Source organism: Cynocephalus volans, chromosome 12 (assembly GCF_027409185.1).
Source record: "Cynocephalus volans isolate mCynVol1 chromosome 12, mCynVol1.pri, whole genome shotgun sequence".
In the NCBI taxonomy this organism is placed as follows: Eukaryota; Metazoa; Chordata; class Mammalia; order Dermoptera; family Cynocephalidae; genus Cynocephalus; species Cynocephalus volans.
The window spans coordinates 40,906,801-40,919,956 of NC_084471.1; the positions used below are offsets into that span (position 1 = coordinate 40,906,801).

Sequence of the window (13,156 nt, forward strand, 5' to 3'; positions counted from 1 at the left end):
ATGACAAGATCCCTGTCTTTGGAGCCAGAGAAATTTGTTTCAAATTTCAGCTTCATCATTTTAATGCCACTATTAAAGTTTCTTATTGTCTCTGATTCTTAGTTTCTACAGCTGTGAATAGGGGACCCAAAATATCTCATGGGTTTGTAGTTACACTTAAGGCATTATATACAAAGTTCTAACAAGAGTTCTGATCATCAAACACTCAATCAATAATAGCTATTGTTGTTGTTGTTGTTGTTGTTATTATTATTATTATCTCATCCACAAGGTTCTCCCAGTCTACCAGTCTTAAAGTTCCCTTAAAGGACTAGTGGGCAGACTTGTGAGCCAGGTACAAAAATTAAACGTAGAGTATCTATCATAGGTGACGGGCTGCTGCAGTTTACAAAGAAATTTTCATATCTCCTACACAGTATGAGAGACTTCTTAATTAGGTAATGTCTTATTTGTTTGCTTTCTGTTCTTCATATCAATTTAAATTTCTTGAGTATATTGTCAGCTCCATCACCACAAGGACCATATCTGATACTTATTCTGTTTTCCGATCAGCCTCTAGAATGATATTGAGCTCACAGTAAGCACCAATAAATATTGTTGATAGAGGTATGACAACAGCTGCACTTGCTTACTCCAACATAAAACACAGGCACATATAGAGAAAAATAAACTCAAAAGTAAATATTTTTGAACAACTAGCCTTGTGAGAAATCTAAAAGATGCTGGCATCAGCTTTATAATCTTTTCCAGTTGAGAAGATCAAATTATATAGTCTGAATCAGAGTAATAGCTGAGTCATGATTTTTCTCATCCTAGACATACAGAAAAGCAAACTGCTGTAACACTAGATTGCAAAAAGAAAAAAATAATTTCCATTACATGTGGGGAAAAAAAAGGACTATGATGTTGCCTATTGAGCCTACTTGTTAGCAACATCATGGCTACTAGTCTTAAAACGAAGTAACATATCCCTGTCCTTGAAGAAGGAATAAACAAATCAGAGAGAACAGATTACCATAAGTGAAAATGCAAAATTCATGCAAAGAGAAGATAACTACATAAACGCAGGTAACAATTACACTGTTAAAATGAAGCCTGGGAGGCACTACGAATTCAGAAGGTTCATGTGTAGAAAATACAGCATAGAATGCCTTCGTGAAGATTATAGATCCAGTGCAGCACAGACATAAATGACATGTTCATCCAAGATACTTTGGGGATGATTTAGCAGAGTGTTAAATACAAAAAATAACTTGGAAGTAGTTCCATTCTCAATATTCTCAAACATGAGACTTTCATACTTAAAAATGGCTTACAGTTTTAGTCCCTGTATATAAAGTGATAATAGATACACATACTTACACATGTATAAAATATGCATGTATACTGTCAAACATATAAAATGATATTTCTTTGAATCTTTGAAACTACTTTCACGTACTCTAGACCACTTGATTTCTGTACAAATACAGGAGAGTAAAGAGCTCATTCTCACACTAATTATTCTATAAAGAAAGAAAAGATAGAATTATCTAAATACTCTCTTCCTTCTAAGAATTCAAGATAAGAGCATTCAATAAGAGATTATCAAGCCGAATATTATGAAGTTTTCAAAGATATATATAACATGAAAACTTGTAGTGATAGAGCCTATCAAAAAATAGAAGCAAAAGTTTATAAATGTTTGGATAATGGTGAAACTGAGATGTTTTCTACTATTCACAGATGAAAGCCTTCAAGCCCACTCTTATTTCACTTATAAGTTCTACTCTTAAAAGACAGATCCTTGAGGAGAGAGACCACTAGGTTCTTTTCCACATCTACTGCTCATTCTTCAAAGTTGACAGTAGCAGGTCAGCACATCCCTGTGTACTGACGCCGTCGCTTGATGCTTAGAAGAGAATTAATGGGGTCTAAAGAGAGCTGCCTCCAGTGCTCTAATGACTCAATGTTGTAAGGACAAACAGACTTTGAAAGAAGACATGTGGAGTACCTTAAAATTCAAGCATTAAAATAACTGGATTTCAAGGGAATGGATGACTAGTGTTTGTGTGTCAGAATTCTACTCTGGCATAGAATAAATTTATATTTTTGAATAATAACTATAGCATATAATATCTAGAATTTGATTGTACTATTATATCCTGGGACGTAGTCTAAAGACCTTTTCATGGATTAACCAATTGAATGTAATGTAACAAAGTTATTATTACTACTGATAGTTATTAGATGAGAAAACTGAGTCAGAAAGCAGTTAAAGAGCACTTCTGAGGCCAAAAAAATAATACTTAGAAGTGTCAGAAATCATGCCATGCAGTTTTAACTACCATGCTTCCTCTCAAACACTAAAAGTGTGTCACTAATTTAAAATAAAAATTTTCTTCAGTAAACACATTTAAAAAATCAGCTTCGCTAACTATGAAAAGAAATTTACATGAATTCCAGAGTTGAAAAATTAAAACGTTACCAGATAATACATGTATTTTAGAAAAAGAAAAATCATTGACATGAAGAAGATTCACATAAGTGAAAACTGGGAGAACATGTGTCAACCTTCTCATTTGAATGATGAAAAAATGGATTCCCAAAGAGTTTGAATTCATTTGCCGAGGTCATATAGGTAGATAAAGGCAAAGCAAGATAAATAACACAGATATTAATATTTCCAATCTGGTGATCATGCTCCTATGCCACAATTCAGAATCTTAAGTCCTCTATTTTCTCTAACCAATTTATTGCCTGAGAAAACAGATCGTAGTACATACCTTCAATGTTAATTGTCGAATTATTAAAAAATGACTATCTGCCCTGGCTAATTTAGTGAGCATACCAAAGAATTTACTAAAATGGCTTGCTTCTATGAAGTGTACAATTTTGTGAAATGCATACAAATGTAAAATGAGAGCAAGCTGTCATCCCTTGAGGACATTTAGAAAGACTGTTGTTACATAAGGATGGCATTTGCCATACCAACACCAAGCATGCCAATTAGTTCATGGTTTAATCCTAAGCTGGATTTGAGGCAAACAGTAACTACTAACATTCCATTCTACATCTGGATAACAACTTAGCAAAGGACCAGTAAGCTGGTTTCTTGCTTAATCATCCCTCTGCCACTATGGAAGCCTGGGCTCACTGAATGATGAAAAGGATTGTGTGTGCAAGACACATTTGTGCACTGATATGCAGCAAAGGAACTGAGAATGCAGTGCCTACGAGGTTTTCTATGCCCTTGAGAAGTGTTGGGTTTTGATTCTGCAAATGATAGGCTGGAAAAGAGGGCAAATACTAAATAGAAAAGAGAGGGCAGGAAGTAAATCTGTGTAAAACCACCATTTGCCAACATACACACACGCATGTACATACACACCAAGTTACTAAATTTGTTTATACATTAAAGCTCTTACATTAAAAGATTGTTTGATTTCATCTCTCCTCTTTGACAAAACCACTATACCCAATACTTGTCCTTGGTCATGTGTTGCTGAGGTTAGGTTTGTTGGAACTAGCGCTCCATCAACAGATTTCTGAATAAATATCTTTCATTTTCTTCCTCTCAAAATTAACGACTGAATTACTCAGAATTGGTTTCCATATTTTAACTTGTCTGTCCAATTTGGCTTCCAGAATTGCGGACTTTAAATATGTTCAATTCTTGGCTGGCAATCTTTGTCTTTTAGTATTTTGAAAATACTCTACCCTGCAAGGCTATCCTTCCGAAATGAGGGGCAAATAGTATATTTCTCAGACAAACAAAAACTGCGGGAGTTCACTACCACAAGACCACCCTTACAAGAAATCCTCAAGGGAGTACTGGGTTTGGTTCCTGAAAAATAACTACCACTGCCATAAAAACCCAAGAAAAATCTAAACCCACTAGTATAATAAAAATGGCATTCATGAAGAGAAAACAAGCTAACAAAAACACTATCTACAACCTAAGGAACCAACAAACACAGAAAACAAACAGTAAATCAGAAAGCAAGGAACAAAAGACACCTAAGACAACCAAACAACCAATAAAATGCTAGGAATAAATCAACACCTTTCAATAACAACTCTTAATGTAAAAGGCTTAAATTCCCCAATTAAAAGACACAGACTGGCTGACTGGATCAAAAAGCAGGACCCAACTATATGCTGTCTACAAGAGACCCACCTCACCCATAAAGATTCACACAGACTAAGAGTGAAAGGATGGAAAAAGATTTACCATGCAAACAGAAAAGAAAAACGAGCTGGAGTAGCTATTCTTATATCTGACAAAATAGACTTTAAACTAAAAACCATAAAAAGAGACAATGAGGGACACTACTTAATGATGAAAGGACTGATCCATCAAGAAGACATAACAATCATAAATATGTATGCACCCAATGTTGGAGCAGCCAGATTTATAAAACAAACTCTATTAGACCTAAAGAAGGAAATAGACACTAATACCATAATAGCAGGGGACCTGAACACTCCACTGTCAATATTAGACAGATCATCTAGGCAAAGAATCAGTAGAGAAACACAAGATCTAAACAAGACTCTAGACCAATTGGAAATGGCAGATATCTACAGAACATTCCACCCAACAACCTCAGAATATTCATTCTTCTCATCAGCACATGGATCATTCTCCAGGATAGATCACATATTAGGTCACAAATCAAGTCTCAATAAATTCAAAAAAATTGGAATTATCCCATGTATCTTCTCAGACCACAATGGATTAAAACTAGAAATTAATAACAAACGAAACTCTGGAAACTATACAAACACATGGAAATTAAACAGCATTCTACTTAATGACATATGGGTCCAAGAAGAAATCAAGCAGGAAATCAAAAAATTTATTGAAACTAATGAAAACAATGATACATCATACCAAAACCTGTGGGATACTGCAAAAGCAGTATTGAGGGGAAAATTTATTGCATTAAATGCTCACTTCAGAAGAATGGAAAGATGGCAAGTGAACAACCTAACACTTCACCTTAAAGAACTAGAAAAACAAGAACAATCCAATCCTAAAGTTAGCAGACGGAAAGAAATCATTAAGATCAGAGCAGAACTGAATGAAATTGAAAACCAAAAAACAATTCAAAAGATCAACGAATCAAAAAGTTGGTTTTTTGAAAAGATGAATAAAATTGACAAACCATTAGCATGGCTAACAAAAAAAAGAAGAGAGAAGACTCAAATAACAAAAATTAGAAATGAAAAAGGCGATATTACAACTGATTCATCTGAAATACAAGGAATCATTCGAGACTACTATAAACAACTATACACCAACAAATTTGAAAATCTGGAGGAAATGGATAAATTTCTGGACACACACAAGCTCCCAAAACTGAACCGTGAAGACGTAGAAAATTTGAACAGACCAATAACAATAAAGGAGATTGAAGCTGTTATCAGAAGGCTCCCAACAAAGAAAAGCCCAGGACCAGATGGATTCACAGCAGAATTTTACCAAACATTCAAAGAGGAATTGACACCGATTCTTTACAAACTATTCCAAAAGATTGAAACGGACGCAAATCTCCCAAACTCATTCTATGAAGCAAACATCATCCTGATACCAAAACCAGGTAAAGATATAACCAAAAAAGAAAACTACAGGCCGATATCCTTGATGAATATAGATGCAAAAATCCTCACTAAAATACTAGCAAACAGAATACAGCAACACATACGAAAAATTATTCATCACGATCAAGTGGGATTCATCCCAGGGATGCAAGGTTGGTTCAACATACGCAAATCAATAAATGTGATACACCATATTAATAAACTCAAACACAAGGACCATATGATCATCTCTATAGATGCTGAAAAAGCATTTGATAAAGTTCAGCACTCATTCATGACAAAGACCCTCTATAAGTTAGGTATAGAGGGAAAGTATCTCAACATAATTAAAGCCATATATGCCAAACCCACAGCCAATATCATCCTGAATGGGGAAAAGCTGAAAGCTTTTCCTTTAAGAACAGGAACTAGACAAGGATGCCCACTCTCACCACTCCTATTCAACATAGTGTTGGAAGTACTAGCCAGAGCAATCAGAGAAGAGAAGGAAATAAAGGGCATCCAGATTGGAAAAGATGAAGTCAAACTGTCCCTCTTTGCAGATGACATGATCCTATATATCGAACAGCCTAAAACCTCTACAAAAAAACTGTTGGAATTGACAAATGATTTCAGCACAGTAGCAGGATACAAAATCAACACACAAAAATCAGTAGCATTTCTTTTCTCCAATAGTGAACATGCAGAAAGAGAAATCAAGAAAGCCTGCCCATTTACAATAGCCACCAAAAAAATAAAATACTTAGGAATTGAGTTAACCAAGGAGGTGAAAAATCTCTATAATGAGAACTACAAACCACTGCTGAGAGAAATTAGAGAGGATACAAGAAGATGGAAAGATATCCCATGCTCTTGGATTGGAAGAATCAACATCGTGAAAATGTCCATACTACCCAAAGTGATATACAAATTCAATGCAATCCGCATCAAAATTCCAAAGACATTTTTTTCAGAAATGGAAAAAACTATCCAGACATTTATATGGAACAACAAAAGACCACGCATAGCCAAAGCAATGCTGAGCAAAAAAAATAAAGCTGGAGGCATAACACTACCTGACTTAAAGCTATATTACAAAGCTATAATAACCAAAACAGTATGGTACTGGCATAAAAACAGACACACTGACCAATGGAATAGAATAGAGAATCCAGAAATCAACCCACACACTTACTGTCAGCTGATCTTTGACAAAGGCATCAAGCCTATTCAGTGGCGAAGGGACTGCCTCTTCAGCAAATGGTGCTGGGATAACTGGATATCCATATGCAGGAGAATGAAACTTGATCCATACCTCTCGCCATATACTAAAATCAACTCAAAATGGATTAAGGATTTAAATATACACCCTGAAACAATAAAACTTCTTAAAGAAAACATAGGAGAAACACTTCAGGAAATAGGACTGGGCACGAACTTCATGAATACGACCCCAAAAGCACGGGCAACCAAAGGAAAAATAAACAAATGGGATTATATCAAACTAAAAAGCTTCTGCACAGCAAAAGAAACAATTAACAGAGTTAAAAGACAACCAACAGAGTGGGAGAAAATATTTGCAAAATATACATCTGACAAAGGATTAATATCCAGAATATATAAGGAACTCAAACAACTGTACAAGAAGAAAACAAGCAACCCAATTAAAAAATGGGCAAAAGAGCTAAGTAGGCATTTCTCTAAGGAAGATATACAAATGGCCAACAGACATATGAAAAAATGCTCAACATCACTCAGCATCCGGGAAATGCAAATCAAAACCACATTGAGATACCATCTCACCCCAGTTAGGATGGCTAAAATCCAAAAGACTCTGAACGATAAATGCTGGCGAGGCTGCGGAGAAAAAGGAACTCTCATACATTGTTGGTGGGACTGCAAAATGGTGCAGCCTCTATGGAAAATGGTATGGAGGTTCCTCAAACAACTGCAGATAGATCTACCATACGACCCAGCTATCCCACTGTTGGGAATATACCCAGAAGAATGGAAATCATCAAGTCGAAGGTATACCTGTTCCCCAATGTTCATCGCAGCACTCTTTACAATAGCCAAGAGTTGGAACCAGCCCAAATGCCCATCATCGGATGAGTGGATATGGAAAATGTGGTACATCTACACAATGGAATACTACTCAGCTATAAAAACGAATGAAATACTGCCATTTGCAACAACATGGATGGACCTTGAGAGAATTATATTAAGTGAAACAAGTCAGGCACAGAAAGAGAAATACCACATGTTCTCACTTATTGGTGGGAGCTAAAAATTAATATATAAATTCACACACACACACACACACACACACACACACACACACACAGACACACACACACACACGCACACAAACCGGGGGGGGGGGGGAAGAAGATATAACAACCACAATTATTTGAAGTTGATACAACAAGCAAACAGAAAGGACATTGTTGGGGGGGAGGGGGGGAGGGAGAAGGGAGGGAGGTTTTGGTGATGGGGAGCAATAATCAACCACAATGTATATCGAGAAAATAAAATTTAAATAAATAAATAAATAAATAAATAAATAAATAAATATGTTCAATTCAATTAATAAAATATAATCTTTGTTTATAAAAATATAGCCTGTTTTATACAAGTTTTTCATGAAGTCCTCTGGTAAAACAGAAAATTAAAATTACTGAGAGGAAAAGTCTTTGCCTATAAATCATAAATTATAAATAAGTCTTTACCTATAGATATATATATATAGATAGATATCTATCTATCTATATCTTTATTCAGGCATTTACTTAAATATTTACTGAGGACTGAATATGTGTCAATAATAAGGCTAGGAGCTGAGAAATGATGGTGAGCAAAAACTGAGATGACCTTCTCCACCAGAGTTTAGAGGACAGAGGGGTAAACAAACATATCAAAGGAGACTCCAAACTAATATAAAACTGCAGCTGTGACACAAGCCACCAGGAAAAATGCTGAGAGACTCAGGGGACTTGACCTGGTAAAAGAGGTCAAGGAGGACTTCCCTGAGGAAGTGACAAGTGAGCTGAGATCTGAAGGATAAGAGGTGTATATTTCAGATAAACAAAATAAATGGGCAAAGTTCCTGCAGCAGGAATGAGAAGAGGAATAACTGCAGGTAAACAGGAGTGTGTTGTGCCTTAGAAGGGAAGGGAATGATTAACATAGAGCAAATGGTCCACACTCCCAAATGGTGAGAAGCCCAGTACAATGAGGACTGAAAATGCCCAATGCCTTTGGAAAAATGGAGATGACTGGGGATATTTTTTTAAAAGTTGTTATTACGAAAAGATGATGATAGAGGCCAATTGGAGAAGACTGCAGAGTAAGTTCCAGGTTAGAAAATGGAGCTATTGAGTACAGACAAGGCTTAGCAAATGAAGAGAGAATGTTGTAGCTGCAAGAGAATAAGGGATCAAGGATTTTTGTTGTTTGTTTTTAAGTTTCAGTGAGAGAAATACCAATTTGTTTAAACATGTGATAATTATCAGCGAAGCAGGAAAACAGGATTTTTGATATGTTTTCACCCTACAGATGTACAGCTATATGTTTTCTTATGGCACAAAAGAAAATCTTTTTTAAATATCCATTGTATATTTTCTTGTTGAAACAGATTATTTCAAGCAAGTAACTCTTATGCATATAGAAGTGAAACTGAATACCCAACTTAGTTATAACCATTTTTGAGTTTTTTACACATAATATAGTTATAGATTTGCAGGAAATTTCAGAGTATAAAAAATGTTCTGCTGATGAGAAAAAAAGACCAACTCATTATTCATTCATAAAATATCATGAATCATTTGCATTCAATAAAAGAGATATGTTTTATGAACTGGCTGTTGTACTCTAGATGATTTAGCACATAATGAACTGCAAATTTCCTAGCACTTCAAAATATCAATTTTTGTTAAATCAGAATTCATCATTGAGAAAAAATATTGTTCTGGATACCACTTCACTATCTATATTATGTTACAGCTTTGAAATGCTATAATTGATTAAGAATAAAAACAGAACTTTGATCACACTGAGCTGTAATATAATTTTATTCCTCCTTAGAAAGGGTAATCCTATAAGGTGTATATTAATGATCTGCTAAATTGTTTTGTTCACTATAGAATGGATGATAATTTTATTATTTTAATGAAGAATTTGGTTTCCTAAATAAAATATTACTAATAATACTAAAGTAAATTAAAATTAAATATTAATTTGATAATCAGCCTAAAATAGAAGCACAAGTGTGACAATTATTTTGTAAAGTTTAATTTTTTCTGTTTACTTACTGGCTTAGTGACAAGTCAGGACTCTTTTTGAGTTCAGTTTTATTTTGTTTTAGTTAATCAATCAAGGAAAATTTTTCTCTGCATTTTAAATGCTCAAGTTGTTAATTAACACTCTTAAAAATGGTTCACTCATTAAACAAATTTTACCTACCTCCTGGAAGGCACTCTGCCAGGCAGTAGAGATACGGAAATGACAAACAACCCTTGCTCTCACAGAATTTAGTATCACAGAACTTTATTTGTAAGACTGCAAGTTCAGTAAAGTGGAGTTTTAACAGAGGAAACAACGTTATTACTGGGAGAATTCTGTTCATGTAAGTCCCAGAATGATAGGAGATAGGAGTATCGGACGGGAAGGAAAAGTCAGAAGCCAGAAACCAGAGAGAATGTAGGCAGGGGGCAGATAACTATGGATTATTTGGATCATGCAAATGAGTTTGAATTATATTCTTTAAGAAACCAAATTCTTCGAGAGCTTTGTATTTTTTATTTTTTAATTAGTCTTTTCATATGAGGTAATTGTAGATTCACAAGCAGTGGTAAGAAAAATGCAAAGATATACCGTGTACCCATTATCAGCACCACGCTCAGCCAGCGAGCTAACCGGCCATCCCTATATGGGATCCGAACCCGGGGCCTTGGTATTCTCAACACCGCACTCTCCCGAGTAGAGCCACGGGCCGGCCCCCCATGTACCCATTATCCAGCTTTCTTCAGTGGCAACATCTTGCAACACTGTGGTGTGATATCCCAATCAGAACATTGATACAGTCAAGACACAAAACAGTTCTAGCTCCACAGGGATCCATCATGTTGCCCTTTTTAGACACGTGCGTTCACGTCTGGCACACAGAAACACAATGGATAGTTTTATGTTTGCCTTATATCCTGCGACTGGGTTGAACTCACTTCTTAGTTATAGGATTTTTTTGTGTGTTTTCTACAATTTTCTACACAGGTAATCATGCCATCTGCACACAGAGATGATTTTATTTCTTCCTTTCTGATATGTATACCTTTTGTTTCCTTATACTGCCTTACTGTACTGGCTAGAGCTTCCAAAACCATGTTGAATAGAGTGGTGGGAATGACCATCCTTGCCTTGTTCCTGAGGATAGGGGAAAAGCATTTAGTCTTTTATCATTAACTACGATGCTAGTGGTAGGTTTTTTAATAGACTCCTAGATTTCTGGGAGTTCTTATTAATGAATGTTGAATTTATTAAATTATTTCCTGTAACAATGGATATGATTATATGATTTTTTCTTCTTCAGCCTGTTAATATGGTAGATTACGTTGGTTGATTTTCAAATATTAAACCAACCTTGAATCTCTGTAATAAATTTCACTTGGTCATGGTGTACAATTATTTTTATATATTGCTGAATTCTGTTTGCTAATATTTAGCCAAGATTTTTGTATCTATATTCATAAGGGATATCGGTCTGCAGTATTTTATTTTTCTGTCTCTGTCTGGTTTTGTTGTTAGGGCAATACTAACTTTATAAAATGAACAGGAAAGTATTCCTTCCTTTTCTACTTTCTGGAAGAGGTTGTGCAGAAATGGTGTTGATCCTTCTTTAAACATCTGGTGGAATTTTCTAGCAAAACTCTCTGTGCCCAAATATTTCTTGTTGGGAGTCTTTTAGTTACAGATTTTATTTCTGTAATATTAATAAGGCTATTCAAGTGACCTATTTCTCATTTGGTGAGTTGTGGTAGTTTATGTTTTTGGAGAAGTTGACTCATTTCATCTAAGTTGTCAAATTTATGTATGTGGAGTTGCCCCATAATATTATTTTGTTATTCTTTTGATGTCTACAGGATCTTTAGTGATATTTGTATTTCATGTGTGATATGGGTAATTTGGGTCTTCTCTCTGTTTTTTTTTGGTCAGACTTATAGAGATTTGTCAATTTTATTTATTTTTTCAAAGAACCAGCCTTTGTTTCATTAATTTTTATATGTTATTCTGTTTTCAATTTCACTTATTTCTGCTCTTTATTATTTCCTTACTTTTATTTGTTTGGGGTTTATTTCTTCATATGTTCTTGACATGCGAGCTTAAATTCTTGATTTGAGAATTTTTCTCTTTTCTAAAATATCCACTTAGTGCTATAAATTTCCCTCTCAGCACAGCTTTAGCTGTGTCCCAAAAATTTTGATATGATGTACCTTCTTTGTCACTCAGATATATATATATATATATGCTTTCAGACACAGAAAACCAGCCAGGAATAACAATGGCCTTTAAATAACAATGGGAACTAGGAGAATTCCGTGAAAATATAGAATAGCCTCTCATTTGTGCAGATTCACTGAGTTGCAAAATTTTAAAATTGTAAAACACCTTGACATCATTTAACACTATTCTCCACACCCCACATGTAATGTTCTCTTCTTCAGATCCCTTGTTCAGAGACCACTTCATGTGAAAGAATGCCTTATATTTAAGTTTACTATTCTACTACTGAAGATTTAAAATTATCTCTGATTATTTCCAAGATATAACTCTCTGTAACTTTGCATTGTAAGACTACTTACATTATGTGTTGCAGCTCTTTACATATCAAAAAAATATATAATTTTTTGTATATATACATATATATGCTCTCTATATGCATATTAAATATTTTATTTTTTAAACTAATCATTCCCATTTCCTTCATTTCTATCTTGTATGACATTATTTTCATCCTAGCTCCCTTCTTTCAGATGTTTTCTGAAAATGATTAATGATTTTTTATCATTAATGATTTTTTTATCCTCTCCATTAAACTGAACACAAATTTTCAAATGTGGAAGAGTAAAGTTAAGATTATATCATTGTGTATAGTGAACATTTTTTAAAGCAATGCTACAACAGTTTATGTTTTTGTTATGGACGATTATAAAACCCACGTATTTAACCACATACACTACAATCAACTCAAGTTTTTCCTAATTAATTTCTGTATTTTTAAAAATGTAAATATAAGACTGTAAAGATTTCTGTATTTTCCCATCTTATTAGTTTTGTCCCCAAAGTTCAAGATCATTTTAAGTAATAGTTTAGCAAACTACCATATTTGTTACACCTGCAAGCTTTTGATCTCCTACAAATCTGATAGGCATATTTTCTAAGTCTTCATACACATCATTGATAAATTGAAAAGGCATATCTGGGGAATTTTCCAGTATATATACACAGAAACCCTATTCCTGGATGATATTAATACATGCATCAGAATCTTCAAGTAGTTATTTATTCTGCTATAAATTTGATGAGACTATATTTCTCT

At 34.5% G+C, this 13,156-nt stretch overlaps 1 protein-coding gene across 1 annotated transcript in view; it reads right to left on the reverse strand.

The window, feature by feature from the left end:
• ACSS3 (acyl-CoA synthetase short chain family member 3) overlaps positions 1-13,156 on the reverse strand; it is a 186,972-nt gene that overhangs the window by 92,409 nt on the left and 81,407 nt on the right. The window lies entirely within an intron of this gene.